Source organism: Penaeus monodon, unplaced genomic scaffold, assembly GCF_015228065.2.
Source record: "Penaeus monodon isolate SGIC_2016 unplaced genomic scaffold, NSTDA_Pmon_1 PmonScaffold_1807, whole genome shotgun sequence".
Taxonomy (NCBI): Eukaryota; Metazoa; Arthropoda; class Malacostraca; order Decapoda; family Penaeidae; genus Penaeus; species Penaeus monodon.
This window is the reverse complement of record NW_023647561.1, coordinates 27,073-33,840: the sequence shown is the minus strand read 5'-3', so window position 1 is coordinate 33,840 and position 6,768 is coordinate 27,073.

Sequence of the window (6,768 nt, the reverse complement as noted above, 5' to 3'; positions counted from 1 at the left end):
TATATATATATACATTGTATGTATATATATATATACATATTTATATATATATATATATATAAATATATATATATATATTATGAAAGTATTTATATTTAGAGTTTAACAACGCAAACGTCTGACCTGAGAAAATATGATCAAGTTACAATACACAGATGTGACCTTCTTAATTACCGAGTTTCGCATATCACCCAGAGGTCGGATAAAGACGCGTCCCAGGCAGTACCTGCGTCTTTGACCTTTCTGGAGAATCTGGTCATTTCCGCATCATAGGAAAATCACCCTTAGAGGCCGATCAAAGGGCGGACCTATGAATTGCGACGATCCGCAGCCAGCCAATCAGGAAACAGCGACCTAAGCTGAGACTTGGATCAGCCACACCTATTTTCCTGTAAGACGGGTCATCGTCCCGCCTAGCGAGCCGACTCGAGATATACTGACGGTAGCGAAGACACACTTGGTCTACCGACCTCGACTGCTCACACCAACCTCCAATTCATCTGCACCCACGAATTGTGTACCAGTGCTAATCTTAATCTTTATTTCCAGAGTCATTTCTTGTCACATATATATTATATCGTGTCTATATACTGTGATTATTGAAGTTATAATAAATTGTTAACGTATCAGCTGCTGTGTTTGACACCAACCTTTTATTTCTCTATGTGTGGATATTAGAGTAATCTTATACCCATCACATAATCTGGTGGCAGCGCAAGATAAGAACCTCACGTTTTTTTCGCAATAATTGGTACAATAACGTACCACCATCGCGAATATTTTTCAGCGTCTTTCACAGCAACAGCGCATCAAGTTGGAAAAAGGACCAAGACAACGGTTATGAAAGTTAGTGCCGGCTGAGGTCGATATCCCTTGTGTCATTTTTCTTAATCTGAATTGTTTTTCCCACCCTCGTGTTGTGCCTTGTGTTACCCTTTTTTTTTCCTTCTCATTCCTCTACATTGCGAAGTGACCAAATCTCTTTCTCGCGCCTATTCATGTGTGAATCACGAAGTGGTAAAATATTCAGGAATCTCAGAGAAACTAGCGAAATTTTCTTCGGGTTGGATAATTTAACTTAGCATTCTCCCTCCCGCCCCGTTTCCCGATCATCTCTGACTTCCCCCATTAACCCTTCAACTGTTAATTCCACCACTGACCCCCCCTCTGATCTGACCCCTTCCCACCCCCCCTTCTCAAACATGCCGTTTCAACCCCATCAGACATTCAATATCGTACAGAAATTTGATGGCTCGTCCATTCCGGTTGAAGATTTCTTGGAAAATGTTGAATCTATGATTATTCAAGGTGGAATGTCTAGAGATGACCCTTCTTTCGGCAATAAATGCGTAAACGCGGCTGAAACACGTTTAGAGCTGACCTCAGCGAAAGTACGAAACGCGATTAACGCCTTCAAAACATTGCCATCCGATTTGCGCAGTTGGAGATATTTTTAGATCTTCGTTCAAATCCTTAGATGTAAGTCATCATATTCAGTTCGCGAGACTTATTCATTTAAAGCCTGCTTCTTTGTCCGAAGAAGACATTCGATATTTTATCAATCAGCTTCAGGTTCAAGTTTCAAAATGGGTTAAGAGTATCTCCCACAACCATGACTCCCACATCAAATCCTTTTTCAACGAACATCACGTCTCCTCCATGACGTATATGGTGAAATCTATCCTAGTTTCTTCGTTACCTACCTCTGTACAAGAGCAACTTTGGGAACCTTGTGAGGATACCGATTTACTTAAGTTACCCGGCGAATTTGCCAAGTCAATCAGAAAGAAGGCTCCCACTGTATCAGTCAATGCAGGCATTCCCACTACTAAAGCAAACACGACCACACAAGACAACACACCCTTGTGTACCACAAACAAAAACAAACTACCAAACGACAAACCACAACGCAATCCTAACTCGCGGTTCCACAACAATGACACGAGACCACAACAGTCCAAACACAACTCCCCTCACAAATATAATACGGGACATAAGACTCATTTTCCCCCATCATCTAACTCACCTCATGTTCCAAGAAGTAAACAACCTTGTGTCACGAACTGGGCACCGGACAGGGATCAGTGTTTCAACTTTTGTGCAAAAGGTCACGGTGCCGACTCATGTTATTCGACTCCGTACTGCCCTTATCATGGCACGCGCTCACATCCATGGGCTCACTGCTCGGCGTTCCCAGACCAGGTGAGTCAAACGTATAGATTGCTCCAGCAACGCCAAGCAAACCGCCATTTTTTAGGGAAAAGCCAAAAACACCCAGACACGGCAACACTACAAGCACAATACCGGTAACATATCACATTGTCTCAACTAGTTGCATCCCTAATGATATCATTCAGCCGCCATTGCTTCCATCTATATTAAATGGCAAGCCTGCATATTTCTTAGACACGGGATCTTCTTGTTCTGTGGTCTCGTTGGATACTTTGCGGAATTTCGATTTATCATTAGATTTGCAACTGAGTCAAACCACCATATGCGGGATAACAGGAGATAAGGTATCAGCTTTAGGCAACAAAGTCCTTAACATTTCTCTTGGTAGTGAAATTTTTGCTCACAAGTTTGTCGTAGTAGAATCTAATTTTACCCCGGGACACCTCTTGTTGGGTCATGATTTCTTATACCGTACAGGAATTTCCCTCCACCCTCGGAGTAATAGCATTACTTTTAATGGTCAGAATTACTTGTTAAGGACTCCCTCTTGCCTATGGACGCATACCGACCCCTTCACACCCGCAATGACAATCTATGAAGTCACACATGACCATAGTCACTCCTTCTCTTCACCTCACTCTCCTTGCTCTCCTCCCCACCACCACCCTCCCCTCCCACCCGCCTTCGCTTCATCTCTCCTCTCGCTGCGCGTTCCTCCTCCCCTCCCCGGTTCTGATACCGACACCCACATCACGCAATCCTTCGCGCGCAAAACACGTTGACGACTTTGCGAAATCCTGGACCGCTAATGATAATGCTCCTAAGTTTATTGCTAGTGCTACCACTACTATTCCGGCATTTCATGATCTACTGATAGACGTTTCTTGTCCTTCGGCAAATGGTACTGCTTTGATATTACCTGATAATATACGAGTAAAAGGTTGTGCAACATTACCTTCCTTGTATAATATTACTGATAATAGATGCCAGGTGCATGTATTTAATCTGACCCCAGCCCCATTGATTATTAACGCGGTGTACCTGTAATATCCTATGAATTCACAGACTTGCCTATCTGTGAATTTGATTTATCTGCTCCCTCCCCTGTTTTTTCTGCCACTGCAACATCATCTTCCCCTGATGAGCAGAGTTCTGATCATGTTCTGAGGCAAAATTTAGATTTTCATGAAGGATATGATATTTTAAATAAATTGTTTAAAGAATTCCCAAGCGTACTGCCAACCAAGGACATCCTATCGGAAAAACAACATTGCTTCAACACTCCATTACCCTCGAGCCTGATGCTAAGCCTTCATACATACCAAGTTATAAGATCCCTCATTCAAAGCGACAGGCCTTGGAAAAGGAGGTTAAAACAATGTTAGACATGAATCTTATTCAACCAAGCAATTCACCCTGGGCCTGCCCCCTCCTCCTTGTTCCAAAGAAGGATAATACTTTCCGCCCAGTGGTCGACTATCGCAAGTTGAATAAAGTAACAGTGCCAGAACCCTTTCCAATTCCTAATCTTAGATTGTTGTTGCAAGACATTGGTTCTAATAATAAGATTTTTTCAACTATTGACCTTGCTAAAGGCTTCCTGCAAGTCCCTATGGCTCCTGATGTATTGCACCCACTCTTTCTCTCTATGGTCAAAGCCACAATTTCCCTTTCTACTGGGAAATCCACTTGGGCTTTATCTATAGGGGGCACTATTAATTAACGTCAAGTGTGAGCTCTCCTGTATCATTACCTAAGCCATACTCTTGATGAACCCACACTATAAAATCCAATAATCATAAGAGGGTTACTGATGATCTAATTTCAGTCTTAGGTAATTGTTACCGAGAGCGACGCACCCTCCCAGAGACCAAGTTCCAAAATCAATTTTTTTTTTATTTTTCCTCTACCCAACGATCTTGGGGAATTCGCGGGGAACCGGGGGGGGGGGGATAATGGATAGCACTGGGTGTCAATAGGAACCTGCAGAAATCAAAGAAAGTGATTTATGAAACGTAAAAAAGTCGATTTTTCGAAAACCCGAGCCAAACATTGTCCGACGAACAAAGTAAACAAGCACAAAAATCAGATTAAAATCGGCTAATGAAACTCTACGGACGTTCCCGCTATCTTTGAAAGTCTACGAACCGACCCAACATACTGCCAAGGAGTGCCCTCGCAGTGCTGCAGAAGAAGAGAGTACTGCAGATGCACCAGTCTTTGTCCCATCATGCTTCAGGTGTGGGATGACAGGTGTGAATGCCTGGCACTGGGGGTGCACGGCCCTCCCTGCCCTGTCCCCTCCCCCTCCACCCCCTGTGGTACCAGCACCGACCGCGAGTGACCAGCGCGGCCCTCCCAACCCAACCCGCGACCAGCGTGCCGGGGAAGCGCCCGACCGTGCCCTGTGTGACGTCACCAGTCGCAGAGATTTCCCGCGGCTGCCAGCAAGTGGGGGTGAAGAGGCCACCACCGAACTACACAAAAAGGTTACGCGGCTGGAGGAGAAGGTGGACAAGATGATGCTGATCCTCACAGAGGGTATCTCGGGCCGTAAAGCTGACATACTCTCTGAACTGAAGACAACGCCCCCCCTCCCTCCCCAGGCGACAGCCGAGGCAACCGTCCCTCACCCTCAGGCAGGGACGACCGCAGGACTGGCGGGGGAATCCCCCGAAAAACCATGTGACAGAAGTGACGTCACGCCAGCTGACCAAGACGACGTAAATGTGCTTGAACTTCTAAAGGAAATGAAAGCTCTGAAAGCCCAAAACAATAACTTAATTAATGAAATAACGTCGCTGAAGCAGGAAATGGAAAAAATAAAAAGTGACAGTCATTGTCGTGATACTAGTGCTACCATTAGTGAAAAAAAAGAACGGCGAGGAAATCGATGTCAACCGCCATTTTGGGGATAATAAAATCAAAATCATAAAGTTAATGTTTCTTATGTGATCTATAATTTCTTAATAATAGGTAAAACAGATGTACAGGTTGCCTACTAAACAATATTCCTAGGAAACGCAAATCAATTCATATCAGGGAATATGCGTAGCTTTAAAGCCTGGGCTAAATGATCTAAAATTTTTAATCCACAAATAAAAATTTATTATAGGGGTACAAAAACCTTTTGCTGCCGCTGCTAATGAAAATAGCACCTGCCTTAAAGGGGTTTTTCATATGTGAATACACCCAGACTGGATTGTTTACATATTAAAAGTAACCATGCCACAAAAATTAGTTTAAAAAACCCGAAAACCCCTGATGTTAAATTTCAACATCTAAAAAACCCCAACCCCCTTGGGTATTTTTCACTGTATAATTATATGCCAGAAAACTCAAATTTCGGCTAGTTCCTCCCAATTTTCACAACCGGCACGTTATAAATGGGCAACTTAAATTTTTAAAAGGCATCCACACTTTGGAGCAACCAGGGGTAATAAAATGGGGAAAGAATTCCCCAAGCTTTTTCAAATAGTAGATCACTGACGTATTACACAGAAGCAGAGACTCCTTTGGGGGGGCAGGTTAGATACGTTTTTGGAAAAAATTTTTGTTAAATGGAATGTCTATATTTTCCTGGTCAAAATTATTGGGGAACCACTTTGCAATCCAACAGACTATACTGAGACAGCGGCTAGAATAATTACCAGGGGCCTGACTCACTTAAAGGCAGGGTCTATGACTGGATAACCCCTATGAAATAACAACTGTTAAAAATTTTTCTCAGTTTTTAATCAAAGTTTCACTGACCTATAAAAAAAAAGGGGCTGTTCACGAAAACTCTCAAAAGAAAAAGAGGCCCCGGCCCCTCCCATGCCCGGGTGGACAATGACCCTATTCGGCCGGGAAACAAAAAAGGGGTTTTCAGGAGTTTGCAAATTGTTATAAAGTGTAAAGACGAAAATCTTCTGCAGTTTTTTTTAAAAGCCAACAAGGATTTTCGGGGAAATTTAAAAAAACTCGGTTTCGTGACACACGGGGAAATAATTCTGAAAGGTATAAATAGTCAAACCCCTGGGGCTGACATGTGGAAAAAAATTATAGGCTGACGGAAAAACCTCTCAAAAACCCCCCGCAGTTCCACGTCCCAAGAGCGGGTAATATGCTGTAGAGCATGGGGGCAATTCTCAGCAAAACTACTCCCACAAGGATAAAAGATAAAATAGAAAAGTCGAAAATAGATAGGAATTTTAAATATAGAGTAGCCTGTGCTGCTATTGACCCCTCCGACTTTGGGCCGAAAAAACCGAGTGGGAACTAAAAATTTCCCTTCTAAAAGGAAAGGGCAACCGCCCTGGTGAAGATGGCATTACTTACGCGTCCTTCCCCACTTTTGCTCAGGGTACCGGGCAACCCACTTTTGCACCGTAAGACTCGCCTATCACAAAAAATATCCCAAGTTTTCCGGACTAAAACCTTAATCATTCCCCTCCCCCAACCCCAAAACTGGGGCAAAACAGGCCCCTTTCCTTGTCCTCCTGTCTGTGCAAAGAAAATTTTAGATAAATACTAACAAGCTTATGTTCGCATAAAGGCCGGTTTCCCCCGACGTATGGATTTCTCCCAGGGCGTAGCATCAGCCTGTTTTGCAAA